This window comes from Hypanus sabinus, chromosome 10, assembly GCF_030144855.1.
Source record: "Hypanus sabinus isolate sHypSab1 chromosome 10, sHypSab1.hap1, whole genome shotgun sequence".
NCBI lineage: Eukaryota > Metazoa > Chordata > Chondrichthyes > Myliobatiformes > Dasyatidae > Hypanus > Hypanus sabinus.
The window spans coordinates 73,288,189-73,309,174 of record NC_082715.1 but is presented as its reverse complement, the minus strand read 5'-3'; positions in this window follow the sequence as shown (position 1 = coordinate 73,309,174).

Sequence of the window (20,986 nt, the reverse complement as noted above, 5' to 3'; positions counted from 1 at the left end):
CATACTTCAAAATGCTTTTCCTATCCACTTTGATATTGTTTGCTAGCTTGATTTCATATTTCATCTTTTCTCTCTTGATTCTTTTTGTTGCTCTTTGGAGGTTTTCAAGTTTCCAAATCCTCTATCTTTCTGCTTATTATTGCTTTGTTGTATGCCTTCTATTTTGTTTTTACATTAGCTTTGACTTCCTTTGTCAGCAACGGTTGTACTATTTTGCCATTTGAGCATTTCTTTGGTTTTGAAATACATCTATCCTGTACCTTCCTCACTTTTCCCCAAAACTCACACCATTGCTGTCCTGTTGTCATCCATGCCAGCATCTCCTTCCAATTTACTTTGGCCTACTCCTCTCTCATACCACTGTAACTTGCTTTATCCTAATGAAATACTGCTATGTCAGACTTTGCTTTCTCCCAATTAAATTTCAAGTTGAACTCAGTCATATTGTGATCACTGCCTCCTAAGGGTTCTTTCACCTTAAGCTCCCTGATCACCTCTGGTTCATTACATAACACCCAATCCAGTACAGCTGATCCCCAGTCAGCTCAATGACAAGCTGCTCTAAAAAGCCATCTCGTAGGCATTCAACAAACTCACTCTTGAGATCCATTTCCAACTTGATTTTCCCAAATGACCTGCATGTTGTAATCTCCCACGGCTATCAGAACGTTGCCCTTTTAGCACGCCTTTCCCATTTCCCATTGTAATCTGTGGCCCACATCCCAGCTAATATTGGGAGGCTGTATATAAATGCCATCAGGCTGCTTTTACCCTTGGAGTTTAACCAAACCCACAAGGATTCAGCACCTTCCAATCCTATGTAACATCTTTCTACTGATCTGATACTATTCTTTGGCAGCAGAGCCATGTTGACCCCTCTGCCTACCTTTCTCTCCCTCTGATACAACATATAACCTTGGATATTTAGCTCCCAACTACTACAACCATCCTTCAGCCACAACTCAGTGATGGCCACAACATCATACCTGACAATGTGTAAAAGTGCAACAAGATCATCTATCTTATTGCTTATACTCTGTGAAATGAGATATAACCCTTTGAATGATGTATGTACCACCCTTTTTGACTCGGCATAATGCAATTTATAAAAACTGGTGCATTTATTAAAAATTTGAGGGGCAATAGGGACATGCCAAATTTCTTCAGCCTCCTGAGGAAGTGGAATTGTTGGTGAACTTCCTTGACCATGGTATCTATGTTGTTGCACCAGGTGAAGCTATTGATGATGGCCACTCTTAGGAACTCATTAAAAATAGGATGGATGAAATTCAGTTATAAACCCAACCATTACGATCAGACTGGAGGCACAAGTGCTTTGGGTCCTGCACCACCAGGCTCAGGAACAGTTATTAGCCTACAACCATTAGACTCCTAAACCAAAGTGGATAACTTCGCTCACCAAACTCTGAACTGATTCCACAACCACTAGACTCACTTTCAAGAACTCCATAACTCGTGTTGTCTGCCTTATTTATTTATGTATTTTTTTATTTGCACAATTTGTCTTTTGCACATTTGTCTGATTATGTATAGAGTTCTTAAATTCTGTTGTATTTCTTTATCTTCCTGTAAGTGCTTGCATGAAAATCAATCTCAAGGTAGAGTATGGTGATATATATGGACTTTTGATAATAAATTTACTTTGATTTAGACTTTGACCTTTTAACTGCATATACACTCTGTGGCCTCTTTATTAGGTACACCTGTACACTGCTTATTAATGCAAATATTTTATCAGCTAATCATGTGGCAGTTTATAAAAGCATGCAAACATGGTCAAGAGGTTCAGTTGTTGTTCAGACCAAATATCAGAATGGGGAAGAAATGAGGACTAAGTGAGTTTGACCATGGAATGATTGTTGGTGCCAGATAGGGTGATTTGAGTATCTCAGAAGCTACTGATCTCCTAGGATTTTCATGCACAATAGTCTCAAGAATTTATAGAGAATGGTGCGAAAACCAGAAAAGACATCTAGCAAATGGAAGTTCTATGGGTAAAAACACTTATTTATGAGAGAGGTCAAAGGAGAGCAAGCAGACTGGTTCAAACTGACAGGAAGGCATCAGTAACTCAAATAATCACGCGTCGCAAAAGTGGTGTGGAGAACAACATCTCTGAACGCACTACACTTTGAACATTGAAGTGGATGGACTACAGCAGCAGAGGCCCCTAATAAAATGGCCACTCAGTGTGTTGGACAATTAAATTGGTACGAATGCTGTCTGGATTCTAGTTCTTACTACTTGAATACGTCATTCTGGATTAGAATGGTTTTACATTTAAAGAGTTCCCACTTACAGGTTCAAGTGCTAAAGAACAGTTGAAATAATCCTAGGGATTTTTCACTGAATACCAAAGGATTGACAGAGTGAGGAAATAACTTTTCCTTTCAAAAGCTGATGAAAAGCATCATGAAAACAAGGAGGATAAAGGAGAAATTGTAGAGTTTTGCCTTGTGTAGCAGCTTGGGGTCATGACTTAACCTGCTGATGTTTTTAAGTCTGTCTAATTCATTCACAACCACGTTCTACAAGGAGCTCTCAGCCATGTTATTTTAGAACCTGCTGACAGCCAGAGCTTAAAGCCTGTATACTTGTGTTTGGGGGTGGGGGTGCAGCCTCCTATTGGGTCACCTTCATTCTACAGAGCAGTACTGATGATTTGTGATATTCTTGGAACTGGTTATTGTTGAAACAGCACAGTAGAATTACGGTTAACACAGTGCCAGCAATCTATGCCCAATGCCTGTTGCTATCTGTAAAGAGTTTGTATGTTCTTCCTGTGACGTTTCCTCTGACATAACCAATTTGAAAGCATCCGTTGGTAAGTCTGAACAGGAAGGCTCTACAATGGGTAGGCAAAACTGCCCAGCACATTATTGCCATCAGCAGTTAAGGACATACAGAAAGGTGATGGAAAAGGGCCAGTAATATCATGAATGATTCCACCCACCCTCATGGACTGTTTGTCCCACTCCCTTCAGGGAGGGGCTACCTATCATGCACACCAGGACTACCAGACTTAAAAACAGTTACAATCCCCAAGCAGTAAAGGTGATCAACACCTCTACCCACTAATCTAATCCACCTCATCCCATCCACCACTACTTTATCATTTCCTGTCTCAGTCATCTTATGTACAGACACTCCTGTGATTTGTGTCACTTTATGCACGTACAATCAATGTACAGTATATAAGCTATCTTGTATATTTATAATTGTGGTTTTTTTGCTTTTTTTTGTTCTTTACCTTATTGTGCTTTTTGTGTTGCATCGGATCTGGAGTAACAATTTATTACATTCTCTTTTACACTTGTGTACTGAAAATCACATTAAACAATCTTGATCTTGTTTAGGAGTGGCACAATAGAGTAGTGGTTAGTGTAATGCTATTGCAGCACCAGCGACTCAGGTTGATTTCCTGCCAATATCCGTAAACAGTTTGTATGTTCGTCGTATGGATTTCTCCAGGAGTTCCACTTTCCTCCCACACTCTGAACATGTACAAAGGAAATTACATCCCAAAGGAAATTAGTGTCACAGTAGCAGTACAAGTGCACAGACATACAAATGTATAAATATTAGAAGAGAAGTAAGAAAGAATTTTAAAAAAATTACCTTAAACAGTCTAACAGGAGGGGGTCATCACTTTCTCATCTATAGGTTGACTCATTATAGAGCCTAATGGCTGAGGGTAAGAATGACATCATGTAGCACTCTTTGGAGCAGTGCAGTTGCCTTAGTCTATTACTAAAAGTGCTCCTCTGTTCAGCCAAGGTGGCAAGCAGAGAGTGAGAAACGTTGTCTAGAATTGCCAGGATTTTATGTAGGGTCTTGTGTTCTACCACAGCCTCCAGTGAGTAAAGTTTGACTCCTATAACAGGACCAGCCTTTCTAATCAGCTTATTGAGCCTGTTGGCATCACCCTTGTTGATGCCATTGTCCCAGCATACCACCACACAGAAGATTGTACTGGCGACAACACACTGGTAGAACATGTGAAGGACAGAATGGGCTCAATGGGCCAGAGGGCCAGTAACCATGCTGCATCATTGAGTTCTTCTCTGAGGATCATCACCTCATTGTGGTGTTGAGGCTTGAAAGTTCCATAGGTCCTGAAAGTGATGCTGCCTGGAGCTTGATTTCTGGTAGAGGGACCCATGGTGGTAAGATCAAAGGAGGAGGTTCCAGAAAAAGAATGATCCAACCAAGATCTCAGCAGTGGAGCTGATGGAAGAAAGTGACACATCACTATGTTAGTGAAGGTGGATGAATGGTGTAGCTGTGAAGGGTCCCCAGTCATCTTGCATTCCATGTCACTGGACTCTGACCCCATTCTCTCAAGGACTGTGTGATGAGTGCCCAGTGCATCAGCTTCCCCATTTTAAACAAAGTCATGCACAGGCATTCTCCATTATGGGGAATAGCACCTCAGGAGAACATCATACTTGACTCGAGTGCTTGCACTACTATTATCTCAGCATAAAAAAAATAAAAATAACAGTAATGAAGACCATTATAGGAGTAAACTTTAAATAGTTTACTTGCCAAGTCAAGCTGTATCAGTGTTGATAATCCTGCCACTGATAAACTGTTAACCTGAACAAAAGGCCTGCCTGATAACCCTTTACAGTGATCTCCTTGATAACCCACATACACTGTTACAATAAGCCCACCTTACAACAAGCCTGATAAGGTTGTCAATCAAAAGTTGGAGTCCGATCATCTTGGCACAAATCAGATTTGAAAGAACTCTAGCAGTCCACTGCCTAAACCTGATGCTGGCATCAAGTTTTCTCTGAATCTATCATTACCTTTTACTTCATTCCACCTGAAATCCATTATTTTGTTGAAACTAAAATAAGAATAGCTTTGGGACCACCACTTTGAATGTGGATTCAAATCCCTTGCCGAATATTTTAAAATCAACTGATTATGGCTGCAGTCTCTCAGGAGCATGTGACTAATCATTTATTAAAATTATGTATGATTTATTATTGTCATGTGAGAAGCTAGACATATACTGTTCATACAGCTTGAATCAGAATATAAAAGCAAGGATGTATTGCTGAGGCTTTATTAGGCATTAGTCAGACTGCTTTTGAGTACTGAGCAGTTTTGAGTCCCCTATCTGAGAAAAGATGTGCTGGCCTTAGAGAAGATTCCGAGGAGGTTCATGAGAATGATCTCAGAAATGAAAGGGTTAACGTATGAAGAGCACTTCGTGGCCTTGGATCTGTACTTGCCGAAGTTCAGAAGAATGGGGGTGGTTGGGGGGGGGGGGTTCTCATTGAAACATATTGAAAGGCCTAGATAGAGTAGCGAGGACATTTCTTACAGTGGGGGAGTCCAGCACCACAGGCCACAGCCTCAGAACAGAGGGACATCCATTTAGAACAGAGATGAGGAGGAATTCATTAGCCAGAGGGTGGTGAATCTGTGGAATTCATTGCCACAGATGGCTGTGGAAGCCAAGTCACTGAGTTTATTTAAAGGTAATTTGAAAGGTTCTTGATTAGTCAGGTTGTCAAAGATTACAGGGAGAAGGCAGAAGAATGGGGTTAAGGAGGGATAATAAATCAGCCATGATGGAGGAGCAGACTCGATGGGAGATTAAGATTCAAGACTGTTTAATGTCATTTCCAGTGTACAAATGTAGAGAAGAATGAAATAATTGTTACTCTGAATCTGATGCAGCACAAAAAAAATAAGATAAGGAACACAATAATAATAAAAACACAATATATATAAATACATAAGATAGCTTATATACATTGATTGTATATCCATAAAGTCTTTGCTAGGCAGAGGAGTGTGTGGACAAAAGGTGACAAACGGGAAATGATGAAGTGGTGATTGGGGATGTGAATGGTGGATTAGTGTGTAGAGGTGCTGGTCAGCCTTGCTCCTTGGGGAAGGTAACCATTTTGAGTCAGGTGGTCCTGGCGTGGATGCTACACAGCTTCCTCCCTGATGGGAGTGCATGAGCAAGGGTGCCCTGGTGGGCACCTGTGTTGAGGATGATGGTAAGGGAAGAGCAGTTGTGCATCCTGTCCGAAGTCTGTTGGTTAGGAAAATGGAAAACCAATTACCATGACAGCTGGAATTTGAAGAGAACAGTTGAGTCGAGAAAAGGTTGGAGTCTGTACAAACAAATCCTCGAAGATGACAAGACAAGTTGAAAGGAGGTAACACCAGGACGCGGGCTACTTGGGTTTTGATGGAGCAGCAACTCTAAGAACATCTGAACTAGGATTGGAATCAGCCACTTGGTCTACTTGGCCTGCGCTGCCATTCAATAAAATAATGGCTGATCTGGCTGTGGACTCAGCTCCACCTACCCAGTTTTCACAATAAGCCTTAATTCCCCTTTCCTACACAGAGTGGTTGGTGCTTGGAATGTGATGTCTGGAGTGGTGGTAGAGTTAGACATATGGGACACTTTTTAAGAGACATTTAGATAGATACATGAACATGAGGAAAATAGAAGGATATGGAAGTTATACAGAGAGGGGATTAGTTAGGTTGCCCATTTGTTTACTAATGTAAATGGATCAGCACCATGTTATGAGCTGAAGGGTCTGTTCCTGTGTTGAACTGCTCTATGGACTGTGTGCTAAGATCTTTATTGCTTCCCCGAGCGGAGAATTCCACAGATTCTCTACGCTCTGGGGGGGAAAAAAATATTCTCCTCATGTCCATTCTAATTTTATTGCCCCAAATCTTGACTCTCATCCACCAGTGGAAACAACTAACCTGAATCTATCTTAACTGTCCCTCTTATCTTCTCTGAGGATCATTACCTTGTTCTGGTGGAGAGAGTTGTGTGTTACTGAGATCCTGAGGGTGGTGCTTTCTGGAGCTTGGCTCCTGGTATATTCACCCATGGCAGTAAGGTCAAGGGAAGGTTTCAGACAAAAAGCAATCCAATTAAGACCTCAGTGGTGGAGCTGGTTGAAGATGATGACACGCCACAGTTGCAGTGACGGCGGAATATGGCTGCAGCAGTGAAGGGCCCCCAGTCATCTTGCACTCCATGCCATTGGACCCTGACCCCGATCTGTCAAGGACCATGTTATGGTTGCCTAGGCATCAGCCTCCCCAGGTGAAACAAAGTCTCCCACAGGCATTCTCCATTAAGGAGATCCACCCTAACATCCTGGATGTGTGGATCCTGGATCGGCGTCCACCTGAGGACCTACCAATAGACAACCCCTTAGGGGGACATCACACTCAACTCGAGTGATGGCAATACTACTGCACTTTTCATAATTTTATATGTTTCTACAAGATCTCCACTAATTCTTCTGAATTTCAGGAATTATAACTCCGGGCAAATCATTGAGCTGCAAGTACACAATGGGCCAGGTTGCATCTGTGAGGGGTAAAGAAATTGTCAATGTTTTGGGTTTTGATCTACTGAGTTATGGAACATACAGTACAGCACATGACCAGGTCCTTTGGTTTACAATGTTGTGCCAAACCAATTAAATTAGTAATCAAATGGCCAACTAATCTCTTCTGCCTACACAATATCCATATCCTTCCATTCTCCTCACATTCATGTGCCTATCTGAATTAAAAGTCTCTAATGTTTCTGCCTTTTCCACCACCCCAGGCCGCACATTCCAGGCACCCACTCCTCTCTGTGTTTTAAAAAAAAACCTGCCCCTCACATCTCCTTTGAAATTATCCTCTCTCACCTTAAATGCATGCCCTTTGGTATTTCAACTGTGGGAAAAAGACATCGTCTGTCTACTTTACCTATGCCTCTCATAATCTTATAAGGCATGGTAGCCTAGTGGTTAGCACTACGCTTTACAGTACAGATGACATGGGTTCAATTCCCACAGCTGCCTGTATGTTCTCTCCATGTCCAAATTTAATGACCATTGTTTCTGTTTCAGACTGGCCTGACCTGTTTCTCAATAAATAAACAGACCTCTATCGGACCTCTCCTCAGACTTTGGCACTTCAGAGAAAACAACCCATGTTTGCCCAACCTCTCATTATATCACATGCCCTATAATCCAGCAGCATCCTGGTAAATCTCTTCTGCACCCTTTCCAAAGCCTCAACATCTTTCCTACAATGACCAGAACTATATGCAATACTCCAGATGTGGCCGGACTAGAGGTTTATAAAAGTGCAACATAACTTACTGACCTTTGAATTCAGTGCCTTGACTAATAAAGGCAAGCATGCCATACATTTTCTTAACCACCTAATCAACCTGTGTAGCCACTTTTGTGGAGCTGGGAACTTGGACATTGAGATCCCTCTGCTCATCAACAGAGAGTAGTGGGTGCATGGAATGCACTGCCAGCAATGGTGGTGGAGGTACACAATAGGGTTCTTTAAGGGAATCTTGGATAGGTACACGGAGCTTAGAAAAATAGAGGGCTGTGTGGTAAGGAAATTCTAGGCAGTTTCTGGAGAAGGTTACATGGTTGGCACAACATTGTTGGCCGAAGAGCCTGTAATGTGCTGTATTTTTCTATGCTTCTATATGTTAAGGATCTTGCAGTTTGTTTGTTACTCCAGATTCCAGCATCTGCAGTCTCTTGTGGCAACATTCAGCTGGAACTGAGGCTGGACAACCATGGTGGTTTTCTCTAATACGTAAAGCTAATCATAAGAAATTCTGTTCTCTAAACCTTTCTCTAGAGTGGCCAAGGCTGAGGTGAGACCTGACTGAAGTTTATAAGACTGAGAGGTATAGCTACAGTTAGAGAGACAGCCAGCATCTGCATCCTAGCATAGAAGCATTTACTGCTGGAGGACACGCATTTAAAGTGAGAGTAGGTAACTCAAAGGAGATGTGTGGGTCAGGTTTTTCCACACAGAGTGGTGGGTACCTGGAATGTGCTGCTTGGGTTGGTTGTGGAAGCAAATGTGATAGAATAGTTTAAAAGGCTATTAGAGAGGCACATGAATGTGCAGAGAAGAGAGGAATGTGGACATTGTGTAAACAGAAGGGATTAGTTCAGTTACTTTGTTAGTTAGAGTGCCTCGGTAGCAGAATGACTAGCACATCAATTTACAGTGCCAGCAATCACTGGCGTAGTTTCGATTCTCTTTCTCACAGTAACCATGTGACTTCTGGTGCTCTGGTTTTCACCCACATTCCAACATATTAGGTTATTATTCCCCTTTATAGAGGCTGCATGACCTACTGAGTTCTTCCAGCATTTTCTGTGTTGCTCAAAATTCCAAGCATCTGCAGAATCTCTTGTGCTTTAAGATACTTGTGAAGGTTGGCATAGATAAGGAACTTAAATGATAGAATGGTAATTATGCAATGTTATATATTTAAATGAATATTTTTAATGAAAGTGCATTCTTTTGAGGGAATCAAAAGTCTCTAGAAATGCTGTTCACCTATTGCTAATTAGGGAAGGATAATGGAGACACGAGGGACTGGAATATGGAGATAAAAAGATAAAGATCAGCTTTTTGTCATGCGTACACCAAAGTGTACAGTAAAATGTGTAATTGTGTCAAATCAAATCAGCAAAGATTGAGCTGGGGGCAGCCCACAAGTGTCGCCATGCTTCTAGCATGCCCATGCCCATGGCTCACTAACTCTAACTGAACATTGTTCGGAATGTGGGAGGAAACCGGCGCACCCGGAGGAAACACACACAGTCACAGGGAGACATAAAGCATTATGCTAACTGCCGTGCTACCGTGCCACCCTATAAAGGAACTTGCAATCCACTGGAGGAACTTAGTGGATCAGTCATGGGCCTATTCAGATGAAGGATCTCAACCCAAAACACTTGATTGTTCATTTTCCTCTGCAGATGCTCTCTAACCTGCTTAGTTCCCCCAGTGTCCTGTTCGTTGTATGCAGGGAAGGATAATATTAAATTTTAAATAAATGAGATAGTGCTGCATAAAAAGTTTAATAATTTGGAGACTTTTACAATTTAGCAACAAATGACCAAGAACTTGATTGAGATGCAGAAAACAGACTGCGAGACTAAATTGGCAAGGAATAGATAATAAGATACTTGATATCAATGACATAATGGTAAAAAAAGATATTGATTAGTGAAATTAAATTTATTGATTGGCTTATAACACTGCAATAGAAGTTGTCCTTAAGCCTGGAAGTGTGTGTTTTCAAGCTTTTGTATTTTCTACCTTACGGAAGGGGAGAAAGTAAGAATGTCCAGGGTGGGTGGGGTTTCAGGTTCAGCTTGCTGCTTTACTGAGGCAGTAGGAAGTGTAGACAATGGAGGGCAAGCTGGTTTCCATGATGTGCATAACTCTCTACAAACTTCTGTGGCCTTGTGAAGAGCCATTGCCAAGCATCCAGATAAAATGCTTTCTATGGTGCATTTATTTTTTAAAAAATATTAATTTATTGAATTTATTTAGAGATAAGGACATGTTCTGCACAGCTTTGTGGGCTGAAGGGCCTGTATTGTGCTGTAGGTTTTCTATGTTTCTATAAAGCACAGAACAGACCATTCTGTTCCAATAAGCTGCATCATCTACCCACCTATTTAACCATAGCCTAATCACAGGACAATTTCCAATGACCAGTCAACCTTCTCATTGTACACCTTTGGACAGTGGGAGGAAACTGGAGCACCTGGAGGAAACACACACAATCATGAGGAGAAGGCACTGCAACTGAACTCCAAACTCCAATGCCCCATCTTGTAATAATGTTGTGCTAACCACTACACTACCATGGCACCCCTGGTAAGGGTAAAGGGGGACACGTTGAGTTTTCGTAGCCTTCTATGGAAGCAGAGGTGCTGGTGCGATTCCTTGGTCATAGTATCTATGTGGTTGGGCCAGGACAGTCTTTTATTAATGTCTGCACAATTTCAGGCAGGATAGTTATCACAACATTGCCAGGAATGTGAGACTTCACCAAAGCTAGAGAGCAGAAAGTTTAGAATGGTATTATTTAGGAAGGCGGAAAGCTGGCTTCAGTATGATAAAAATATAAAATAGAAGAGAACAAATAAAAATATGTATTTCTTCTGGAATGATAGAAGTACATTAATTAGATAATTGATAGAAGTTTTTGAAGTTTTTTGAAGAAGTTACGAGGAATGTTGACGAGGGTAAGGCAGTGGATGTAGTCTATATGGACTTCAGCAAGGCCTTTGACAAAGTTCCACATAGAAGATTAGTTAAGAAGGTTCAGTCGTTAGGTATTAATACTGGAATAATAAAATGGATTCAACAGTGGCTAGATGGGAGATGCCAGAGAGTAGTGGTGGATAATTGTTTATTGGGATGGAGGCCAGTAATTAGCGGGGTGCCTCAGGGATCTGTTTTGGGCCCAATGTTGTTTGTAATATACATAAATGATCTGGATGATGGGGTGGTAAATTGGATTAGTAAATATGCCGATGATACTAAGGTAGGAGGTGTTGTGGATAATGAGGTGGGTTTTCAAAGTTTGCAGGGAGATTTATGCCGGTTAGAAGAACGGGCTGAACGTTGGCAGATGGAGTTTAATGCTGAGAAGTGTGAGGTTCTACATTTTGGCAGGAATAATCCAAATAGAACATACAGGGTAAATGGTAGGGCATTGAGAAATGCAGTGGAACAGAGAGATCTAGGAGTAACAGTGCATAGTTTCCTGAAGGTGGAGTCTCATGTAGATAGGGTGGTGAAGAAGGCTTTTGGAATGCTGGCCTTTATAAATCAGAGCATTGAGTACACAAGTTGGGATGTAATGTTAAAATTGTACAAGGCATTGGTAAGGCCAAATTTGGAATATTGTGTACAGTTCTGGTCACTGAATTATAGGAAAAATATCAATAAATTAGAGAGAGTGCAGAGACGATTTACTAGGATGTTACCTGGGTTTCAGCACTTAAGTTACAGAGAAAGGTTGAACAAGTTAGGTCTCTATTCATTGGAGCGTAGAAGGTTGAGGGGGGATTTGATCGAGGTATTTAAAATTTTGAGAGGGATAGATAGAGTTGACGTGAATAGGCTGTTTCCATTGAGAGTAGGGGAGATTGAAATGAGAGGACATGATTTGAGAGTTAGGGGGCAGAAGTTTAAGGGAAACACGAGGGGGTATTTCTTTACTCAGAGAGTGAAAGCTGTGTGGAATGAGCTTCCTGTAGAAGTAGTAGAGGCCAGTTCAGTTGTGTCATTTAAAGTAAAATTGGATAGGTATATGGACAGGAAAGGAGTGGAGGGTTATGGGCTGAGTGCGGATAGGTGGGACTAGGTGAGATTAAGAGTTCGGCACGGACTAGGAGGGCCGAGATGGCCTGTTTCCGTGCTGTGATTGTTATATGGTTATATGGTATCTGGAGATCCTTCCTTATTCAGCACTCCCTGCATCAGATGCTTGGGGGGAGAAAAACATTTACAACTAAGAGTACTGTTGCAACTATTACAGTTGAAGTGATAAATATATCTTCTGATTACAGCTTTGTCCTCGAACACCTCCGCTCCATCCGTAAAAAGTGGAGTTTCCCAATGGCCAACCATTTAAATTCCCATACCCATTCTTGTTCCTACATGTCAGTCCATGGTCTCCTCTTCTGCCATGATGAGGCCACACTCAGGTTGGAGGAGCAACTCCTCATATTCTGTCCAAGTAGTCTCCTACCTGACTGTATGAACATTGATTTCTCCAGCTTTTGGTAATTTTCCCCTTCTTCCCCCTTCTCTCTTCTTCAGTTCTCCACTCTGGCCTCTTACCTCTTCTCTCCTGCCTATCATCTCCCCCGGTGTCCCTTCTCCTTCCCTTTCTCCTTAGCTTCACTCTCCTCTCCTATCAGGTTCCTTCTTCTCCAGCTCTTTGCCTTTTCTACCTATCACCTCCCAGTTTTTTACTTCATTCCCCCTCCCCCACCCACCTGGCTTCACCTCTCACCTTCCAGTTTGTCCTCCTTCCCCTCCCCCACATCCTTATTCTGGCATCTTCCGCCTTCCATTCCAGTCATGAACGGTCTCAACTGTTTATTAGTTTCCATAGATGCTGCCTGACCTGCTGAGTTTCCCCAGCACTTTGTGTCCGTTGCTCTGGATTTCCAGCTTCTGCAGAATCTTCTGTGCTGATAATTTGAGATATTTCAGTATTTTCTGGTTTTCTTTATATTCCTTTTAAGCATCTTTTACACATGTACTTGGCATTTAAATGATCATATCAAAGCAAAATACAGTGCTATGGATGGTGTAAGTCACAGAGCACTACAACACAGAAGCAGGCCTTTTGGCCCTTCTAGTCCTTACCGAACTGTTATTCTGACTAGTCCCATCAACCCCCATCTTTCTCCATAGCTCTTCCATCCAAACTTCTCTTAACAATTGAAATCAAACCTGCATCCACCACTTCTGCTGGCAGCTTGTTCCACACTCTCACCACCTTCTGAACGAAGAAGTTCCCCTTCAGGTTCTCTGTAAACATTTCACCTTTCACCCTTAACTATGGTTGTGATTTCAATCAGCCTCAGTGTAAAAAGCCTATTTGAATTAATTCCTCATAATTTTGTTTCATCAAATCTCCCCTCATTCTCCTACACTTCAGGTAATGAAGCCCTAACCAATTCCATCTTTCCCTATAACTCAGGTCTGTTGTCAAGTCCCAGCAAAATCCTTTTAAATTCTCTATGCACTCTTTCAATCTTATAATATTTTTCATGTAAGTAGGTGACCAGAACTACACCCAGTACTCCAAATTAGGCCTCACTAAAGTCTTATACAATTTCAACATAACATCCCAACTCTTGTACTCAATACTTTGATTTATGAAAGCCAAAGCTCTCTTTATGACCCTATCTAAAGTAAAAAAAAACTGGACTGTTGAATATACACTCAGTGGCCAATTTCTTAGGTACACCTGTAAACCTGCCTACTAATACAAATATCTAATCAGCCAATCATATGGTAGCAACTCTATTGCTGTTTATAAAAACATGCAGGCGTGGTCCAGAGTTGTTATCCAGGCCAAACATCAGAACAGAGAAGAAATATGATCGAAGTGACTTTGAGCGGGGAATGATTGTTGGAGCCAGACAACATGGTTTGCATATCTGAGAAACTACTAATCTCCGGGGATTTTCACACACAACAATCTCTAGAGTTTACAGAGAATGGCGTGAATGCAGAATAACCTCCAAGGAGTGGCTGTTCTGTGGTTGAAAATACCTTGTTCATGAGATAGCTCAGAAGAGAATGACCAGTTTCAAGCTGACAGGAAGACGACAGCAACTCAAATGACTGCATGTTACAACAGTGGTGTGTAGAAGAGCATCTCTGATTGCATAACATGTTGAAACTTGAAATGGATGGGCTCAACAGCAGAAAAACCATAAACATACACACGGTCATCACTGTATTAGGCACAGGAGGTTCCTTATAAAGTGGCCACTGAAGTACACGTTACTTCAATCAGCATCTGCGGAGAGAGAAACAGAGTAAACCACAGAAAGGTTAGTGATCAGAAGCTGACCTCCAGAACGTTCCCTGCGTTTACTGTTCTGCCATTTGGATTTAAAACAATTTGTTTTTAATCCTTCCTTGGCTCAGTGTTTACAACTTGCTTTTTCTTGCTCAGCCTGACAATGAACAAAGACTCCTCCTGTAACAACGAAGGACATGTTAAGAATAACTGATCAGACTGATAACACATGCTCAGGAAGGAAGACTTGCATTATTTATGAATTCCGGCACAGATAATGCAACTAAATGCTTTTAAGTTCTGAAGCAGCTGAACTAGCTCATGTTAATGAAAGCCCCTTTGTTAATAATTTGCTTTTAATTGATGTGAGATAAATATTTACATCTGTGTTAGACTTCTGAGTATGCCACAATGAGGCCACCCTCAGCTTCATATTCCATTTGGGTAGCCTCCAATCTGATGGTGCAAGCATTGATTTCTCTAACTTCCGGTAATTTCTTGTACCTTCCCCTTCTCTCATCTTCCATTCAACATTCTGCTCTCACCCCCTTACCTCTTCTTCTCTTCTGACTTTCCACCCCTCGCTGGTTCCACTCCTCCTTTCCTTTCTTCCACTTTCCTTGCCTATCAGATTCCTTCTTCAACCCTTTACCTTTTCTACCTATCGGCTCCCAGCTTCTCATTTCAAACCCCTTCCCCCACCCACCTAACTTCCTCCTCACCTGGTCACACCTGTCACCTTCTAACTCGTACACCTTCCCCTACTTCTACCTTCTTATTCTGACTTTGTCCCCCTCCTTTCCAGTCCTGATGTATGGTCTCAGCCCAAAATGTCAACTATATTTTCCACCATAGATGCTGCCTGACCTGCTGAGCTTCTCCAGCATTTTGTGTGTGTTACTGAACATGTGACTACTATTGGTGGAGGTTTGTACAGGTATTAAGGTTATCAAAACTCCATGTGTAGATTTTTGAAGTCTATAAAACACATTTGCTCTTGTTGTTTTGTTGCTTGTATTCTGTGTTGTTCTGCTGAGCATTGTGGCCATGCTATGTTGGTGCCTGTGCTGGTGGCGACACATGAACATCCTTGTTGGTTGTTAACACTATTCACTGTATGCCTGGATGTACACTGATGGTATTGGATTTGCTGACTGAAGTTCTGAATTCAAACAGAGATCTTAAGCCCCATCCAATATAGATAGCTATGGGTGTCCTTCCTAAAGAGAGGTTATACTGTAGGCACCCATTCTTCAAAGACTAGATCATGTCCCTGTTTATCCTCCATTGCAAGTTTAGCTGCCAATACCCACAATTTGAGCTGTGGGACCCCCCCCCCTCTGTCCCGACCATGGAGAAGATGCTTCCAGGAAACAGTCGTTTAAATGTAGTTCATTTATTCTTAGTGATGCAAGTTTAAGTTTATATAAAATGTTTAAAACATATTTACAACTCATAGAGGTTTCCCATCTTATGAAAGCTTTCCATCTTACAAAGGATAAAACACAGCTACAATTCCTATCAGCTAAATGAATTGTAGATGAATGTGTCATCTGTCGCAGAAATTGAAGGCAATGTTTTCTAGTTACCTCATCTTTCTGTCATTCTTTGTATCATTCCTTCACCAATCCTAACAAGCCTGACTACTGTTTTATATTTGTACTGTTTTTTTGCCACTTGGCTGATATCAGACACATATGACTTTATTTTCAGATACCTTAAGTCATCTTTGAGGTACGTTAGCACCGAACAAGATCTCCAGCTGTGACCTGCAGCCATTGACACAGTGCTGAACTGACTGACTCAGTGGCTATTGCCACGGCCATTGGCTCCTGAACTGGTTTCACTCACCTTGGTGGCTCATGGCTGTGAGCTCACTTTTGGGCACCATGTGGTTTGATGTTTAATGTTCTGTGAGTTATTTGTTCGCTTTTTCTTTGCGTGATTTGCTTTCTTTTACATGTTTGTGTGGAGTTTTTCTTTAAATGGATTCTATGTTGTTTCTTTTTTCGTGGCTGTCTGCAAGAAGATAAATTTCAATGTTGTGTACTTTATACATGCTTTGATAATAAATGTACTTTGAACTTTGAAAATCTTTTGGGAACAGAAATCTCAAATACCCACAATTAATGTGTAAATGCTGACTTGCTGAATATACAAATCTTCAAACTATTGACATATCAGCTATTAGATGTGCTAAATGAAACTATTAATCTGGTCTGCAAGCTTCCTTGATCTTTCTTGAACACTGCATCCTGTGAGCAGCCAGACGTGTACTGTGGCCCAGCAGCCTGTGCACAATAGATAATGATGTCTCTTTAAAAAGCTGCCATATTAACTTCAGATTTATTATTGCTTGCCTTTTATATTAAGAACTGAAGACTAGCTCCTGTTTATGACAAGAAGCTGAACAAAGACCATTGTTTGGAAGCTTAATTTGCTCAAAAAAACAGTTTGATCTCCAAAAGTGTCAGCTGCTGAGTTTAGCTTGGCAATTGATAAGTAATTCAGAATAAGAGCATTATTTGCCTTTAAAAATGACTAAGATTATTGGGAGACATAAATCAAGTGGACAGCCGGCACCAATTCCCTAGTGGACATCCTTTTAAGTTGAGTTGAGGAAAGTTTAGGGGAGATGTCAAAAAATAATGGCTTTATACACAGAGTGTGGTAGAATCCTTGAATGTACTGCTGGGGGTTGTGGTAGATGCTGATACATTAGGAACATATAAGGGAGTCTTGGATAAGTACACCAATGAAAGAGAAATAGAGGGTTATGGGCCATGCAAGAGTGAAAGGTTAGATTGATTGTGGAGTGGGTTTATTTAGGTTGGCACAACATTGTGAGCCAAAGACCCTGTACTGTTCTGTACTGTTCTATGTTCTATGATTTGTATTTTGGTGAATACAGTTTTACATGGCTGTTGATAGTTAATAGACGAACACACAAAATTCTGGAGGAACTCATCAGGTCGGGCAGCAACTATGTGAAGATATTAAGAGTTGACATTTCAGGCTGAGGCCCATCTCCAGGACTCTTTATTCCTTTCCATTGATGCTGTCTGATTTGCTGAGTTCCTCCAGCATTTTGTGTGTGTTACTCTGGATTTCCAGCATCTACATAATCTCTTGTATTAATATTTGGTATAGTGTTCCAACATGTTATCACTACCAAGTTTTTATGCTCTGGATTAAACCAGCGAGATACAAATTAATACAAACCAAGAAAGGACAACAAGTACTGTAGTTGCTTCGACAAGCTACATCAAATGCAGCTACAGAATTTCAGTAAATCTTCAGATTAGATAGATTAGTATCTTGCATCTTTGTTCAGACATAAAAAGGGGTCTTTAAAGTTGCCTGTCAAATTTATGCTGAAACATCTCCAGACATAACCTGGCAAATATGAAAAATATGTAAACAAGATATGAGTTGTTCCTGTGAACACTACTCACCACGTCTGTTCCCCTATTTATCTTCCCCTTGCATCTTAAAACAATAAAATATTTCCTCAGAACTTAAAATGAAGCATGTATAAAATCATTCCTTTGAACACTTGCACTCAATGGCCACTTTATTAGGTACCACTCATACCTAATAAAGTGGCAACTGAGTGCCTCCTGCTGCTGTAACCCATCCACTTCAAGGTTCGAGGTGTTGGGTGTTCAGAGATGCTCCTCTGAACACCACTGTTGTAATGCATGGTTATTTGAGCTACTGTCACCTTGAACCAGTCTGGCCACTCTCCTCTGACCTCTTTCATTTTCACCCAGGAGATCAGCACTTTCTGAGATACTTAAACCACCCTGTCTGGCACCAACAATCATTCCACGGTCAAAGTCACTTAGATCACATTTCTTCTCCATTATGATATTTGATCTGAATGACAATTGAACTGCTTGACCATGTTTGCGGGCTTTTATGCATTGTATTGCAGCCACATGACTAGCTGTTTGGATATTTGCATTAACGAGTAGGTGTACCTAATAAAGTGGCCACCGAGTGTAGTCTGAAATCTGTGTTTGGATCAGGATTTTATTATCACCTTGGAGAACTCGGCATATGAAAATACCTAGCTTTCTTCTCTCAGGGCCCATTCAAAGGTAATTAAATTGGGGAAGGAATGGTGAAAGAAAAGGAGGGTTGATAAATTTTCTTCCGTTTTAAAATAGCTTGTATTTATCTTTTCTGTATTACTTGTGTGTTTTCTTTGCAAAATGTAAGGATGATGGATAGAGTAGACATGGAGAAGATGTTACCTATAGTGGGAGAGTCTAGGACCAAAGGGCACATCCTCAGAATTGAGGGGCACCCCTTTAAACAGAGATAAGGAGGATTTTTTAGCCAGAGGGTGGTAAATCTGTGGAATTCTTTGCTACAGACAGCAGCGGAAGCTAAGATAATGTGTATATTTAAAGTGGAGATTGATAGGTTCTTACTTAGTAAAGGCATGCATCAAAGCTTATAGGGAGAAGTCAAGAAAATGGGGTTTAGAGGGATAGTAAATCAGTCGTGATGAAATGGCGGCACAGACTCGATGGGCTGAATGACCCAATTCTGCTCCTATGTATTCTGGTCACATGGTCTCACATGAAGGGACCCTTGTGAGATCCCACGGGAATGAACTATGTAAAGCGGCCACTCATCAATGCCTATTATACGTCAGTACTGTGTAATAGTGTTTGACTGAGACTGAGGGGTGCCTATTAAAACAAATAACTGCATGGTAGCATAGTGGATAACGCTACACTTTACAGTGCTATCTGTAAGGTTGAGATTCCATTCCTGCCACCGTCTACAAGGAGTTTGTACATTCTCCCTGATGCATGGGTTTCCTTCAGGTACTCTGGTTTCCTTTCACATTTCAAAGATGTATGGGTTACGTTTGGTGAGTTGGTTCCAGACGCATGGTGACACTTCTGGGCTCCACAACACAATCCTCACACCATAGTGTGTGTTACTTTCTATCTATGCTTATGTTATAAGGCTACCTGAGATAAAATAGACTGCAAAAAACTGATGAAATTTTAATATGGACCCATTAAAAACTAAATGACCAGGACATTGCAATTGCAAACCTCATGGAATTGGATTTTTTTTAAAGAGAAATAGAACCAATACTTTTAAAAGAAATATAACTTCACAAATGCTTATGGATTATGTCTTTTCAGCAATTTGAATGCAGAGGTATTCAGACACTGCAGAGAGTAACGAACTCAGCCCAACGGGCACATCCCATCTCATAATCAGTAACAGGAGGCTGTCTCACAAAGCCAACATTCCCACCATCCTGGCCATGCTATCTTTTCACAGCTAGCTACCAATGGGCAGGAGGTACAGAAGCCTGAATTTCTGCACCAACAATATAGATCCAGATCTGAATCACCAGCCACCTCCCTTCAATCATTCTGTTCTTGAACCAGCCTGCATAATTAAAAGTAAGTCTTTGGCACGGACCAGAAGGACCGAGATGGCCTGTTTCCGTGCTGTAATTGTTATATGGCTATATAATTATTAACTCTGTATTGCAACACTGTGACCACGTTAACCCTTTTGAATTAAAGTGGACTTTTTCTAATTTTGTTCTTTCTTGTAAAAATTGTATATAATTTATGTTTAATTTATGTCTTTCTTCTGAATGCTCTGTCTCTATGATGCTGCTACAAGTAAGTTTTTCATTGTACCTGAGCACAAATGGACTTGTGAATAGAACAAAAACTCGATTTTGACACTATCTCACCATTTGTTTTTGTTTGCACAATTTATTTATTTTTGTAACTTGTAGATTTTTGATGCCTTTGCAGTGAACTGTTAATGCAAATAAACATGTCATACGTTGGTGGTAATAAACCTGGTTCTGATACACCTTTAGTAGTTTTTTAGAGACTGTTAGAAAACTGTTTAGATTCAAAATTGTTTAATATCTTTCCAAAATTCAAAGTTTAAAGTACATTTATTATCAAAGGATGTATATTATATACAACCTTGAGCTTTCTCTCCTTACAGGCAGCTACAAAACAAAGAAACACATTGAAAAACACCCAATGTGCAGAGATAACCAAAGCATGAAAACAATAAAAAGTAAGCAAATGACATTCAGAACTGAAGTTCACAAAAGTGAATCCACAGCCACAAAGCCAGTTCATCACTGCAGCTGGCCCAGGAGCTGTTACTTGCAGGCCACAGGCTCAGTTCAGCGCAGAGATGAATAAACCTTATGAGCAGTGATCTGAATAAAAGCTCACCCCTTGCCTCTGGCCCCGGCACCCTGACCTTTTCAACCTGGCCTGGAAGTTCCAATACACAAGTGTAAAGGAGAAAGAAATAATTGTTACTCCAGATCTGATGCAGCACAAACAATACAATAAATATAAATGCATAAGATATATTGATTGATTGTATGTCCATAAAGTGATGCTAGGCACAGGAGTGTCTGTACATAAGTTGAATGACATAGAATGATAAAGTAGTGGTGGTTGGTGGTGTGAAGGGTGTGTTAGTGGGTGGAAGTGTTGATCAGCCTTACTGCTTGGGGAAAGATACCATTTTTGAAACTGATTGTTTTTGACT